This window comes from Pogoniulus pusillus, chromosome Z (genome assembly GCF_015220805.1).
Source record: "Pogoniulus pusillus isolate bPogPus1 chromosome Z, bPogPus1.pri, whole genome shotgun sequence".
NCBI lineage: Eukaryota > Metazoa > Chordata > Aves > Piciformes > Lybiidae > Pogoniulus > Pogoniulus pusillus.
In genome coordinates, this window is record NC_087309.1 from 11,180,805 (window position 1) to 11,195,285 (window position 14,481).

Sequence of the window (14,481 nt, forward strand, 5' to 3'; positions counted from 1 at the left end):
GAAGTCATGACAGTAAATGGGCAGTGGTTTGGAGAGGAAGAGAGACCTGGTGAATGCTGTCTGGTAGCAAGTTGACAATAACACAATGTTTACCACGAGCACTGCAATCTTTTGCTAGCACCATAACCCATGTTTTCAAAGTTTCTTTCCACTATGGAGAAATTATCCAGTCCCCTCCTCAATGTCTGAATGGACACACCTATTATTGCTTTAAGTGATCATTTTAAGTAACTCCAGGACACCTCCATAAAGATAGTTAATGTAATCTGCAGCAGCAAGACCTTCAACTCTCAGTTAATTTCAAAACATATTAATTAATGAAAAATAGATCTTCAATGAATGAATTCCAGGAACAACTCCCTCAGTTCTCCGCGGCATGCTGTAAAATGCTAGAAGGTATTCAAGAGAAGACTGGATGAGGCATTTAGTGCCATGGTCTAGATGACTGGAGAGGGCTCGGTGATGGACAGAAATAATCCAGGGAATTTCTCCCTTGGAGCTTTGTTTTTGAAGACAGTACATGAACACTAAAAAAAACAAAAAACAAAAAAACAGAACACAAAACAAAACAAAAAACAAACAAAAAAAAACCAACCCTGGCTTCAAATCTGTCATGGAGGGCCTGTAAGCCCAGAAAGAGGCTTGTTTATGCCTATGCATGTGTCTGGACATGTTTTTCTGCCAGGACCCCTGGATGTAAACAAGTTGTGTAAGCCCACACACATTCAGCTCATGTCTCCCTGGGTTAAGTCCAGGTGATCCTCATATTTGGGAAAGTCCAGGCAAGAGCTTCTGCCTATTATGGTAATGTTTGACTGACTGCCAACCTGATTGGTCATTCTAGTGGCCAAAGAGGCCATTAATCTCGGCCCACATTCAATAAATAGGGGTGCACAGGTAAGCAAAGTGCTCAGCTCAGACACGTGCTCAGACCCTCACTTGCAGCTCAGCTCTGACCTCAGCTCAGCTCAGACCCTCAGGCATAGACCCTGCATAGCTCAGCCGCTCAGATGCTCAGAGGCCCAGACCTCATGCTCTGACTCATTCACAGCTCACCTGCCTGCGTATCTTTCTTGCAGAGCTCATTTAAACCTGCACATATATATATTTATATATATAAGGAGCCTACAGTCTCCTAAGCCAGCTGTGCACATCTGCATGCTACAGCATTATCAGGCATTTACCTACGGAGCTCAGACTCCCAGCAGCCATGCACACCCTGAATGCCTGCTGCCTGTCATTGCCTGGTAAGCACTGTTGCCACTGAAATAACCAGGAAGCAGATTCTGGATTGTCTGCACACACACACGGCCTGCTAGCCCTGACAACCATGCCAGAGACAGCACGATATTCTCCTGCTGCTGAGATTCTGCCAGCTGAGAATTCCTGGACACAGCATCCAGAAGAAGCCAGCAGCACCAAAGGCAGAGATTGCCTCTTCACCAGGAGAAAAAGGTCAGAAAACTATTTCCCCACAAACTGGGAAGACACATCTTTTCCCCTCATGCCGGGAAGATTCTAGCCTCCAAGTCCATGGGTACAGATCCCCAGAAGTCTGGACATTAGACACAGGCTGTGACGCAGCCCTGGAGGGTGATTAATAATTAATAAGAGTTGTGAGTAAAAGCTTCAATACCTCTGTAAATATCTGTTACCTCTGCCATAGAGCAAAAAGAGTTTCAGCCCACTCTGCTGGGCAAATAGCATAGAGACCCCAAATGGCATTAAGCCACAGGGAAAACTCCTCTCTCTGTTTATAGTTTGAATGTTTGCTAGTTAATTAACAAATTCCTGTACATATTTTATCCTAAACTGTTTTCATAACAGTGTAAAGACCAATTTGATCTTAATATACAGTGGTTGGGGGTGTCGAGAGTTCAGAATATTGAAATTAATAAATAGATACTTTTATATAAAATTATCTCACCCCAGTTAATTTCTCCCCTTCACCAAAACTGGCGTAGGTACTGAGAATCCCCCTCTGCAACAAAATCATGACAGAATTAGGTGTAGAAATTGGAGCTTCCTGGCATAACACTTTCATGGAACACTATAACTGTTTATGGAAAAGCTGACCACAAGTACTGGATATGTGAAAACACAGCACTTTCTGACATGCCAGTTTTTCTTTTCAGGGTTCTGCACTTTGGCCACAACAAGCCCTAGAGGCTGGGGACAAAGTGGGTGGAGACCAGCCAGGAAGAAAGGGACCTGGAGGTACACCCTACCCTAGATCAGCCTGACCAGAGCCTCATCCAGACTGCCCTTAAACACCTCCAGGGATGAGGCCCCAACCACCTCCCTGGGCAATCCATTCCAGCCTCTCACCACTCTCACGCTCAACAACGTCCTCCTCACGTCCAGTCTGAATCTCCCCACCTCCAGATTTGTTCCTTTTTCCCTAGTCCTGTCGCTCCCTGAAAGCCTAAAAACTCCCTCCCCAGCTTTTTTGTAGGCTCCCTTCAGATACTGGAAGGCCACAAGAAGGTCACCTGGGAGCCTCCTCTTCTCCAGACTCAACAGCCCCAACTCTTACAGTCTGTCCTCATAGCAGAGGACATGTTCAACCAAAACAAAACACACTTAAGTTGAAGAGCATCAAATAGCAGAAATTGCTGTTCATAAGCAACATACTAAACAATTGTTAGAAATTGGATGCCTGTCGTGGAGGGGTATTCTGTGACCTACGCTGATTAGGTGGAGGGGAGAAATTAATTAAAGCGAGAGAATATTTATAAAAATACATATATTTATTAACTTCCAATATTTCAACTCTTGCCACCCCCAACCATTGAACTTTAATATTAAATTGTTCTTTACATGGTTATGAAGATATTAAGGGAATATATATCTACAGAAATTTATTAATAACTAGCAAACATTCAAACTATATACTGAGAGAGAGTTTTCCCTGCGGCTTAATGCCGCCTGGGGTCTTATACTATTTGCCCAGCAAAGCTGAGCTGAAAGCTGCTCTCTGTTTTATGGCAGAGGTAATAGAAATTACACAGACATTTCAAGTACTTACTCACAATTCAGATTAATAAGAAATTGCCCTCCAGAGCTACCTCACAGCCTATTGCAAGTGTCCAATTCTTCAGGGTCTCTGCCTGTGGACTTTGAGGCTGGAATCCTCTGGTTTCAGGGGAAATAGCAGTCTCTGACCTTGCTGCTGGCTTCTGCTGGTTGCTCTCTCCAGGGGTACTGTCGTGGAGGGGATTTTCTGTTCCTCCTCTGTTAGGGGGAGGTGAGAAATTAATTTGAGGTGGTTTTGATTTTTTATAAAATTATTTATTAAAATTAATATTTACAAATTTACACCACCCCCAACCACTATGAAATCAAGTTCGTTATGCAAAGTTATGAAAATAGCTTTGGGATATATTTACAGGGATTGATTATTAAATGGGAATATCAAATTATTAACAATTATAGGCAGAGAGAAAGATTTTCACAGGCTTAATGCCTCTTAACCACTCTAGTGTCTGCCCAGCAAGGGCTGTAACTATGTGTGCTCTTTAGGTAGAGATAACTTATATTACAAAGGTATCAAAGCTTACTTAGCTGTGATGCTCTTGAGAATTAATCATTAATCACCCTCCCAGGAATCTGTCTCAGCATGTGCCCAGTATTGGGGTCTTGAAGCTGGAGTCTGTCCCGGCTTGCACGGGATGATAAAGGGTTCTCTCAGTCTCTGGGGTAACAGTATTTCTCTAACCTTTTCTCCTGGGGTGAAGTAGTCTCTGCCTCGGAGCTGTTGCTTCTTCTGGATGCTGTGTCCAGGGATGATCAGCTGGCAGGAATTTCCCGATGCAGGAGAAGGATTGGTCTGTGTAACCTCTGACATGGTCTGGTAGCTAGCAGGCTGCATTTGCAGGTTTGCAGACCATTTGGAAAGGGGTCTGCAGGCTCTGGGTCTTACCAGAGTTACAGGATAGCTGGCAAGCAATATCTATGCCGGGCAGGCAGGGTCTATGCCGTGCTGCATGGAGATTTAACTCTGTAGATGAATCAAGATAGCTCTAGGCTTTAGGCAGGGGGTCTCGGCTCCCCATATATATATGAAGTGCAGGCATGAATGTGCTCTGCTTCTCAAAGGGCTCGCAGGTAGCATGACTGCACCTTGAGATCAATGCATGAGGTCTGGGCCTCAGTGGTGCTTGCCAGTGAATGAGGCCTGATCCTTTGTCTAGGCCAATGCAAGCAGGTCAGGGCAGCAGGATGCTGCTGTGGATCAGAGCTGAGTCCAGATGCTCTAAGCTTCTGAACTGGTAAACAGTCTGGACCGTCTGAACAGACTGAACCTCTGGATGGGCTGAACATCTGACCACGTGGTGCTGCTGTGCACCCCCCTTTATAGGCTCTGGGGCCGAGATTCGTGGCTCGTTGGACATCTAAAATGACCAATCAGGTTGGCAGTAAGACAAACCTTGCCCTAATAGGCAGTAGAGATATGCCTGGACCTCCCAATAGGGGATTACCTGGGCGGACCCCAGGGGCACACGGGCTGGGTGTGTGTGTGTTACACAATTTGTTTGCTGCCTCGTGGGTGCTGGCAGAAGAACATGTCTGGGCATGTAGAGTGTCATGGAAGGTAGCAGAGCCATTTTAGCAGGCCTCACTTCTGCACAGAGTCATGGCTCACATGAAGCCAGCAATTGCAAAATCAAAACAATATTTCCAGCTACTGTTTCAGCAGCTACAGGGCCCCTGAGAAGATTTCTCCCCCAGGAGGAGCAAAGGGTAAATATTAGCTCTGTTTTGAGCCAAAGACCTTGATTCCCATAGCCCACTGGACACCTGTTAGGGGCTGACCCCTGGGTGGTCCTACCGGTTGTTTATGGTAAGAATTGTCCAATTGTGTGAATTGATTATAATTTTGTACCAATCTGTAAAAATAATGTAAAATCACCTGAACTGGTTAAACACACCTATTCAGAACACTATAAAAATGGTGCATTTGCCTTAGTCGAGACCCTTCTTCTTCCACAACCCTGCACTTACTCTCTGCACCTCGACACCCTCTTGCTCTCAACCCTGCTGAATGACACCCTGCCTGCACATGCATCGATCAGCAGCATCACAGCATTAAGAATTAAGGCCTGTTCGACATGAACTCAGCAGCGCTCGATCCTCGGAAGTCAGGGACCACCTCAGCCTGGTCCTGCAGAAGGCTTGGACAACGCCCTAAACTTCATAATACTTCAAAACCCTGCTGAACTGCTTTGGACAGTGAGTAACCAACAAACTTTTTACTTAAAGACTGAATAACTTCTCAAAACTCAAAGAACTCTCCAAAATCACAGACTTTCTTTATTTTAGCCCTTCTGCATTTTAATCTGCAACCGCGAACCAAGAATCTACGTGGGATAGTTATAGATAAGTTTGGGAAAGGGGATTTTTCATATGTTAGTAATAAATCATCTAATCTTTTTTACAAGTCGGCCTCGCATGTTTTTCCTCATAAATTCCCCTAAACTACATTCCACAACAGTAGAGGCACGGTGAAGCCTCAGTTTTGGGGCTGCTGCCCCTCCACCACAGGTACGCAGGCAGGATCTCCAGGTGCAGAGGCAGGATTCCATGCACAGGTCTAATGCTGGCTCCTCAGGCCAATTGAATGCAGACAAGTGGGTCTGTTCCTGGCAACCCATAGCAATGGTGCACACCAGGCAATCATACAAAGGCAGGCATAAAGCTGCAAGGAAGTAGGCAGGCAGGCAAGCAATGTGGCGGAGCCACAAGTAATGTGGGGAAGGCTGCACGTGAGCCTGTGTACCCCTATTTATTAAATGTGGGCCAAGAGATAATGGCCTCATTGGCCACTCGAATGACCAATCAGGTTGGCAGTAAGCCAAACCTTACCATACTAGGTAAAACCCACAGGCCTGGACTCCAAATATGGGAATCATGTGGGCCCAGCTCCAGGCAGGCACGAGCTGGGCATGTGGGGACTTATACAATCAGGTGTCCTGGGCAACTGACTTTATGGCCCTGATCTGTTGTGCCCCTTTGTGCTCGTTTACTCCTGGTGCAGGCAGAGAAACATGTCCAGGCAGAGCAGGCCCTCCACAACAATGCCTTACAGATATGGTCAGACACACCAGATTTCAGCACGTAGTGACTAAGGAATTAAACAAGGTACAAAGGATAACCAAGCTGAGTCTCTGAGAAAAAAGATCTGTCCTAGTACAGGAAAGAGTAAACTACCAGTGACTAGAGAGTACACCCTTTTTCACATTTGTCAGTTTCTCTTCCAGGGACAAGAGCCCCTTACATTTCATTCCATGCTCGTTCTGACTACTTTAGGTAAGTAAGAATCAGTCTGATCTCTTTGTTCAAATGAAGATCAAACCTGTGAGTTCAAGTACATTCATTAAAGCAATACCTCCTCTTGTCTTTCCTTTCAAATACCAAGTCAGCTCCACTACTATCCTTAGAGTCTTGTTATGAGTGTGCTCCTCTTGTCCCTTGCTTGAAACAACCTTTTCAGATACTTACTTCCCAAACATACTCAACTCCCCCAAAACATCACCATGTCCATGTCTTCACTACATTTGCTTTCTTCCTCTTTTCTTCTCAATTTGCAGCCTTGACTTCTGACTACTAAATTCACACCTCACTCACACCTCATATGCTTGACAACTTCTTCCAGTAGAATACTTTCCCATCACTCCAGTTTGCAAAACTCTAAGTAAGCAGCTGTGTAATCCCACTGAAGAGGACTTTTTTCCTCTATTTTAGAACAATAGCCTCTCTGAATTCCTCCTAGTTACAAGTGGCCTCAGGACTGAAAAGAGTACCCTGCTGAAGAAAAGCTGAGATGTGAACAGGGGTTAACCCACGATATTTCCATTTAAAGCACCACCTGTGATACAGCAAGCATTTCTAAAGGAAAAACAATAATTTAACCTTGACAAGTACTTCTCATATGTAAAAAAAAAAAAAAAAGTAGGCATTGAATTTAGAAATAGAAACACACACACACACATATATACATATATGTCTGAAGGCTGTGGGAGGGAGCCTTGATTTTTTATGTTTAGCCAAAAAAAACCAACTGAAGGTAAACATTTACATGCTGCTTATCTGGCTAATTAATGTATGAGTCCTGAAGTCCTGTATACCCCTAAATTGCTCTCCCTCTGTGCCTTGAAGGGAGAGTGAAAGCTGCCTGGTTCCCCCCACCTCCTCACCTGTCCTGCAGGTGTGAAGGGGGTGAGAAAAGGGGTCCTGCACGCATGAGGAGTGCCCCGTGCAGTGCCTGCACTGGAATTGGGCTGGGATTGACTGTGCTTTTCATGCCTAAGAAAACGCTATTAATTAATAGCTAAAGCCTTTTCCAACTTCTGACTTCCAAAATAGTCAGATTATCGATGACATTCCTGTAGATATTCTCAAGCAACTGAATCTGTTAATTAAACTAAATTAATATTTGTATATACAGTTTTGGGGGTGGGTTTTGGGAAAATAAAATAACTCTATTTTTGTATAAAAATTCCTGCCTTGGCCACATTAATTTCTCTGCCTCCACAACAATATGGTGAACAATAGCTTAGCACTTCACTATTGAATTGTAATCATTACAATCCTTGTAAGTGAAGCACAGAGAACAGGACAGCAATGAAACTTAAAGTTTGTGCATGCAACAAATCAGTGTAATCAGTGGTAACAAAAAAAAACCTAGGAAACACAAAGTCTTTTAAAGGAAGTAACATCCTGGAGGGAAAAGCATTAATATTTTATTTCATTCATTCAGTTATTCATAGGTCTCCTAATAAACTAAGTACTTAGAAAACTCTTTATGGTCAGAGCATTTTAAAAGATTTTCATGAGCCTTATAGAACCATAGAATCATCCATATTGGAAGAGACCTCCAAGATCAGCCAGTCCAACCTAGCACCCAACCCTAGCCAGTCAACTAGACCATGGCACTAAGTGCCTCATCCAGGCTTTTCTTCAATGCCTCCAGGGATGGTGCCTCCACCACGTCGCTGGGCAGCCCATTCCAATGCCAATCACTCTCTCTGGCAACAAATTCCTCCTAACACCCAGCCTATACTTCCCCCGGCACAACTTGAGACTGTGTCCCCTTGTTCTATTGCTGGTTGCCTGGGAGAAGAGGCCAACCCCCACTTGGCTGCAACCTCTCTTCTTTCTAAGTAAAAAAAAATCAGAGAAAAAATGTAATCAGTAAACAGTATTGTAAGGAATCTCCTGCAATAAAAAGAGGTCCAACTTATCTTTGTCAGTTCAATAGCTCCATCACTGACAGTGTGACAAAGAAACCACACTTTGCTTCTCTTTTATCACAGCCATCCTTTGGTGAATGAACCATCAGGCTGCTCCTGTTACTCCTTAGACTAAAAGTCTAAGTTACCAAAAAAGATTTTCCTTCTTGCAGTACTGTGTAGTTTGTATTGCCAGTAGGGTAAATATTTGTAATGTGTTCTCTCCTTGTCTTCATTCTGCATCATGTTCACATTTTACCCCCTCCCAACCCCCCTGCCTTGCTCTCTCTTCCTCACCAATATTACTACCACGTGTACAACCTTCTCACACAAAGGCCTTTTTTTTTTAATTGTTGTTGTTTTGGTCCTGCACACTTAGTACAAAAATGTAAAACCTGCAGTTCTGGGTATGTTACCAAAGGAAGGAGTTTTACTTAAAATCTTGGTTTTGCCAAAATATTTTTGAATTTTCTGGAGGGGACTCAAACCATAGTGGCTCTCAGTTGTATTTTCTTTTACTGTTTCACCAGGTACTCCCAGCACAGCACTAAATAATTGAAGAGTCTTTCAGAAAAGGATAGCAAAAGAAAAGAAAAAGAAAATAAAATAAAAGAGAAGAGAAGAGAAAAGAGAAAACAGAGCAGAACAGAAGAGAGGAGAGGAGAGGAGAGGAGAGGAGAGGAGAGGAGAGGAGAGGAGAGGAGAGGAGAGGAGAGGAGAGGAGAGGAGAGGAGAGGAGAGGAGAGGAGAGGAGAGGAGAGGAGAGGAGAGGAGAGGAGAGGAGAGGAGAGGAGAGGTTAAAGAAAAAAAAAAGAGAGAGGAGGACTGCAGGAGGCAGTGTGTAAAAATATCATTTTTGGGCCCGTGGTGCAGAGAACACAGGGTGCAGAGCTAACAGACTTGAAACCTTTGCTTGTGCTGGGTGTTTCTGAAGACAGGAATCAAGTATGATAATCTGTACCTCAGATCCTGATTACGTTCAGCCTTTGTAATGCTGTTTCAAATCTGATAAAATTTTGGAAATTATGAAATTGTCCATGATCTTACTTGATTTGGTATCCAATCCTGCCTCTATTTATGATTAGCCTTTTCCTATAACATAAGTATGAATTATGAGTTATCTATTACTCATAAAACATTGGTAATGTAGTGGGGGGGGAAGTTTCTGATACAGCTGCATTTGCTGAATTAATTATATAACTATATGCTATAGTATTGTGGAGGGGCTTTCTCTTATTCCTCCTCTGTTAGGGGGAGGTGAGAAATTAATTTGAGGTGGTATTAATTTTTTATAAAATTATTTATTAAAATTAATATTTACAAATTTGTACCACCCCCAACCACTATGTAATCAAGTTCTTTGTGCATGGTTATGAAAACAGTTGGGATATATTTACAGGGATTGGATTATTAGATGGAAATATCAAATTATCAACAACTATAGACAGAGAGAAAGATTCCCTTAGGATTAATGCCTCTTAACAACTATACTGTCTGCCCAGCAAGGGCTGAAACTATGTCTGCTCTTAAGACAGAGGTAACTTATATTACAAAGGACTTAAAGCTTGCTTAAATGTGTTGCTCTTAAGTATTAATTATTAATCACCCTCCTGGGATTGTGTCACAGCATGTGCCCAGTATTCGGGTCTTGGTGAAGCTGGAATCTGTCCCAGCTTGCAGGTGAATGATAAGTGTTCCGAGTCTCTGGGGTAAACAGGATTTCTCTGACCTTCTCTCCTGGTGTGAAGTGGTCTCTGCCTCGGTGCTGCTGGTTCTGGATGCTGTGTGTGTCCAGGGATGATCAGCTGGCAGGATTTCCAGGTGCAGGAGGAGGTTTTGTCCGTGTAGCTTCTAGCATAGTCGTCTCACAGCTAGCAGGCTGTGTTTGTAGGTTTGCAGACTATCTGGAAAGGGTCTGCTAGGCCTGGATTTTTCTAGGCTTACAGAACAGCTGGCAAGCAGGGTCTGCCAGGCTGCAGGGAGACTTGAGCTCCGTAGCTAAATGCAAGATATCAAGCCAGTGTGTACGGCTGCTCTAGGCTTAGGCAGGGGCTCTCAGCTCCCCATATATGTACCAAATGCAGGTGTGCAGGCGCTCTGCTTCTCAAAGGGTACGCAGACAGCTTCACTGCACCTTGAGATTAATGCAAGAGGGCTGAGCCTTAGTAATGTTTGCAGGAGAGTAAGGGCCTGACTCTGTGTCTAGGCCATGCAAGCAGGTCTGTGCTGCTTTGTGGATCAGAGAGCTAATCTTGAACCTCTGAACACATGGTGCACCTTTGCACTCCTCTTTATAGACTCTTATAGACTCTGAGCCGATATTCGTGGCTCATTTGGCCATCTAAAGTGACCAATCAGGTTGGCAGTAAGCCAAAACCTTACCTTAATAGGCAGTAGATATTTGCCTGGACCCTCCCGATTAGGGGATTACCTGGGCGGACCCAGGGGTACACAGACTGGGTGTGTGTATGTTACACAACCTGTTTACTGCCATGGGTCCTGGCAGAAAAACATGTCCAGGCATGTAGAGGCATAGAGAGGCCTCAGTTTTGGGGCTGCTGCCCCTCCACCACATATAGCTTATGTCATACCATTTTGCATACCATCTAACTAAATCTTCTTACATCCCATACTTCAGCTTATATTGAAAACACAGCTGCAAGGCTTCTTGGTATAAGCCAAGCACATATTTCTTGTGTGCTGGGGGTCTTCCCACAGACCACCTGTAGTCTATTATTGTAAATTTTTTTTTAATTCTTCTTAAGCTATTTGTGGTCTTGCTTACATCTCCAGAAGTCTTATTCCACATCCCCTTTCAGGAGTGTTAACATTTTGAGGACACAGGCACTTGCTTTGGCAGTAAGGATTGTGTCTGCTTCTCTTGACAGTGGCTGAATTCTCTCCCATTAAGACTGGAAAAAAAATTAAAGTCGGTGTAGAAAAAGTCTTTTTCTCCTGTACCTTATTATTCTCACAGAAAACTTGATGTGAGTGAATTCTAGTTGCATTTTCACTTTTTTACAGGATCACAATTTCTGAGGGAGGGGGATATCAAACATTGTTCGCTGAAGTGAACAAGAGAGACTAGCCAAAGGAGCAGTAGGGAATCTTTCTCTCTGTCTATAGTTGATATTTCCAGTTATTAACCAGATCTATATATATCATATCCTAATTGTTTTCATAATTTTGCACAAAAGAACTAATCAGAGGTTGGGGGTGGCAAGAGTTTGTAAATATTAATTTTAATAAATATGTTTTTATAAAAAATAATACCACCTCAAATTAATTTCTCACCTCCCCCTAATAAGGGAGGCATAGAGAAACCCCCACCGTAACATCAGATTGGCAGTTAGCCAAACCTTACCATAATAGGCAGGAGGGTCTTGCCTGGACTCTCCCACATACGGGAATCACATGGCTTTGCACCAGGGAGACACAAGCTGGGTGTGTGTGGCTTACACAACCTGTTTACAGTCAGTGGTCCTAGCAGAAAAACATGTCCAGGCATGTAGAGGCATAAATAAGCCTCTGTTCAAGCCTACAGGCCCTCCACAACACCTCTACTCCTAAAAGTCCTGCTTAGCAGTCCTGGACATATACACAGATTGCCCAGAAGCAGCCAGGAGACAAGGTCAGAGATTGTCTGCGTCCTGTCCCCAGAAGCCAGGAAGATTCAAGTCTCAATGTCCAGCAAGACAGAGTCCTCTGGAAGCATTTGGGCACTGTCTGGACTGTGGCTAGCCACTGTGAGGATAATAATAATAATCTGTGAGTAAATGTTTAAATGCCTCTTTGTAATTCTTTATTGTCTTCTGCCATAGAGCAGAAAGAGTTTGAGACCATCTACTGGGCAAGCAGCATATTGCTTGCAAGTGGCATTTGACCACGGGAATAGTCTCTTCCAATTCTATTAAATGTTTATATATTTTGCTGGTTGTTACTAGATCCAGATAATATCCATAGAATGTTTCCATAATTGTGTAAGAACTGAAATATTATTAAAACTAGTGGTTGGGGGTGGTAAGAGTTCTGAATAGCAACATTAATGAACAGTATTACTTTTGGAAGAAATATCATCTCGCATCAATGAATTTCCCCTCCGCAACACCTTTCTGTGAATCAGCTGTCCCTTTAGGTCTTTAAAGAGTCAGTGATTAAAGATGGACTGTCTAATGGGTTTGTAAAGAGGAGATGACAGCTCCCTGGAAAACGTGTTTCTGCAATTCAGTGTGTGCTCCCTGCTGCCCTTAATATGTGTCCTCAAAGGTTATTAATTTGAAAATATGCACAAATAAACAACATATATACAGCTGGAACAATGTCCACAACACAGAACCTTTCACCTTAAGATGTGATTCTCTCATCACACAGTGCTATAATCAACACTCCTTTCCAAAGAAGTGTAAAAAAGAATTACTTATTCTGCAGTTCAAGTTGAAAATGTAGCTACACTTGGTGGGAAGGAAACTGGCATGATTCTGTCCCATTGCTCTGCTGCTTTAGGTTGGGACAAAGTTAACTTTCTTCATAGTAGCTGGTAGTGGTCGTTGTTTTGGATTTTTCTGATAGAAAATATTTTAGTTACTACTGAGCTGTACTTACACAAACTCATTCCACCAACTAGTGAGTGGACTGGGTGGTGCACAAGAAGTTGAAAGGGGCCATGGTGGGGATTACTGGCCCCAGGTGACCAAAGAGATAATCCATATCATGGATTATTACCATGCTCAGCATACCATGTAATACCATGCTCAGCTTATAAAGACGGGGGAAAAAGAAGCAAAAGGGCAATGTTTAGAGTGCTGGCATTTGTCTTCCCAAGTTGTGTGAGATGGATCCCTGCTTTCCTGGAGATATCTCTAAACATCTGCCTGCCAGTGGGAAGCCTTGTTTTACTTCACTTGCTTACAAGGCTCTTGCTTCACCTCTTAAACTGCTTTTCTCTAAACTCATGAATTTTCTCAGTTTCTTTGATTCTTTCCCCCATCCAAATACTGTATTGCCGTACACTTCTAATATGGTAATGTGTTACAGTATGTTGCTGTTCTGTTCTGGTATGTAAAGTCAGAAATCACAGAAACATCCAGACTGGAAAAGACTCTATTTGATGTGGTTGTATTACTGAGACCAGTCTGTACTATGAAAAAGCAGTTTGGACCTACATACATGCAATAGGAAGTAAAAATCCCTCATAACTTTTGAGTCTTAAATCCTTGGGATTACCATATTTGATCACACAGGATAATATCTTAGGTGTTTTTGCTACTAGACTCACAATGCAAGTGAAGCGAAGCCTCTTTTGAAGAAGATATGTCACATGTCAGAATATTGTTCAGAACCAGTAAATAGGATTGTTAAATCAGAGGAATATTTCTTATTTTCTATGCCAGAGAGAAAAAATAATATTCTAGTTCTGATCTCTAACATGAAGATAGAATTATTTCTGGCCAAAGCAGCTTGAAAGATTTACCAATATAAGGGAGACATACTCTTTGGTACAGTGGCAGATCAGAGTGGCAGAAGGGCAGGTCCTGTCTCACCAACCTGATCTCCTTTTATGATCAGGACGCCCACCTGGTGAATGTGGGGAAGGCTGGGAGTGTAGTCTACCTGGACTTCAGCAAAGCCTTTGACACTGTCTGCCGCAACAAGCTCCTAGACGAGCTGGCAACTCATGGCTTGGACAGACTCACTCTGTGCTGGGTCAAGAACTGGCTGGATGGCAGAGCCCAGAGAGTGGTGGTGAATGGTGCCATATCCAGTTGGCAGGCAGTCCCTAGTGGTGTGTGCCAAGGATCAGTAATGGCCCCAGTCCTGTTCAGTATCTTTATTGATGATCTGGATGAGGAGATTGAGTCCAGCATCAGTAAGTTTGCAGATGACACCAAGCTAGGAGCAGGTGTTGATCTGTTGGAAGGTAGGAGAGCCCTGCAGAGGGACCTGGACAGGCTGGATGGGTGGGCAGAGGCCAATGGGATGAGATTGAAGAAGGCCAAGTGCAGGGTTCTGCACTTTGGCCACAACAACCCCAAGCAGCACTACAGGCTGGGGACAGAGTGGTTGGAAAGCAGCCAGAAATAAAGGGACCTGGGGGTACTGGTAGATAGTAGCTGAAGATGAGGCAGCAGTGTGCCCAGGTGGCCAAGAGAGCCAATGGCATCCTGGCCTGTGTCACTAAGAGTGTGTCCAGCAGGACAAGGGAGGTTATTCTTGCCCTGTACTCAGCACTGGTCAGGCCACACCTTGAGTG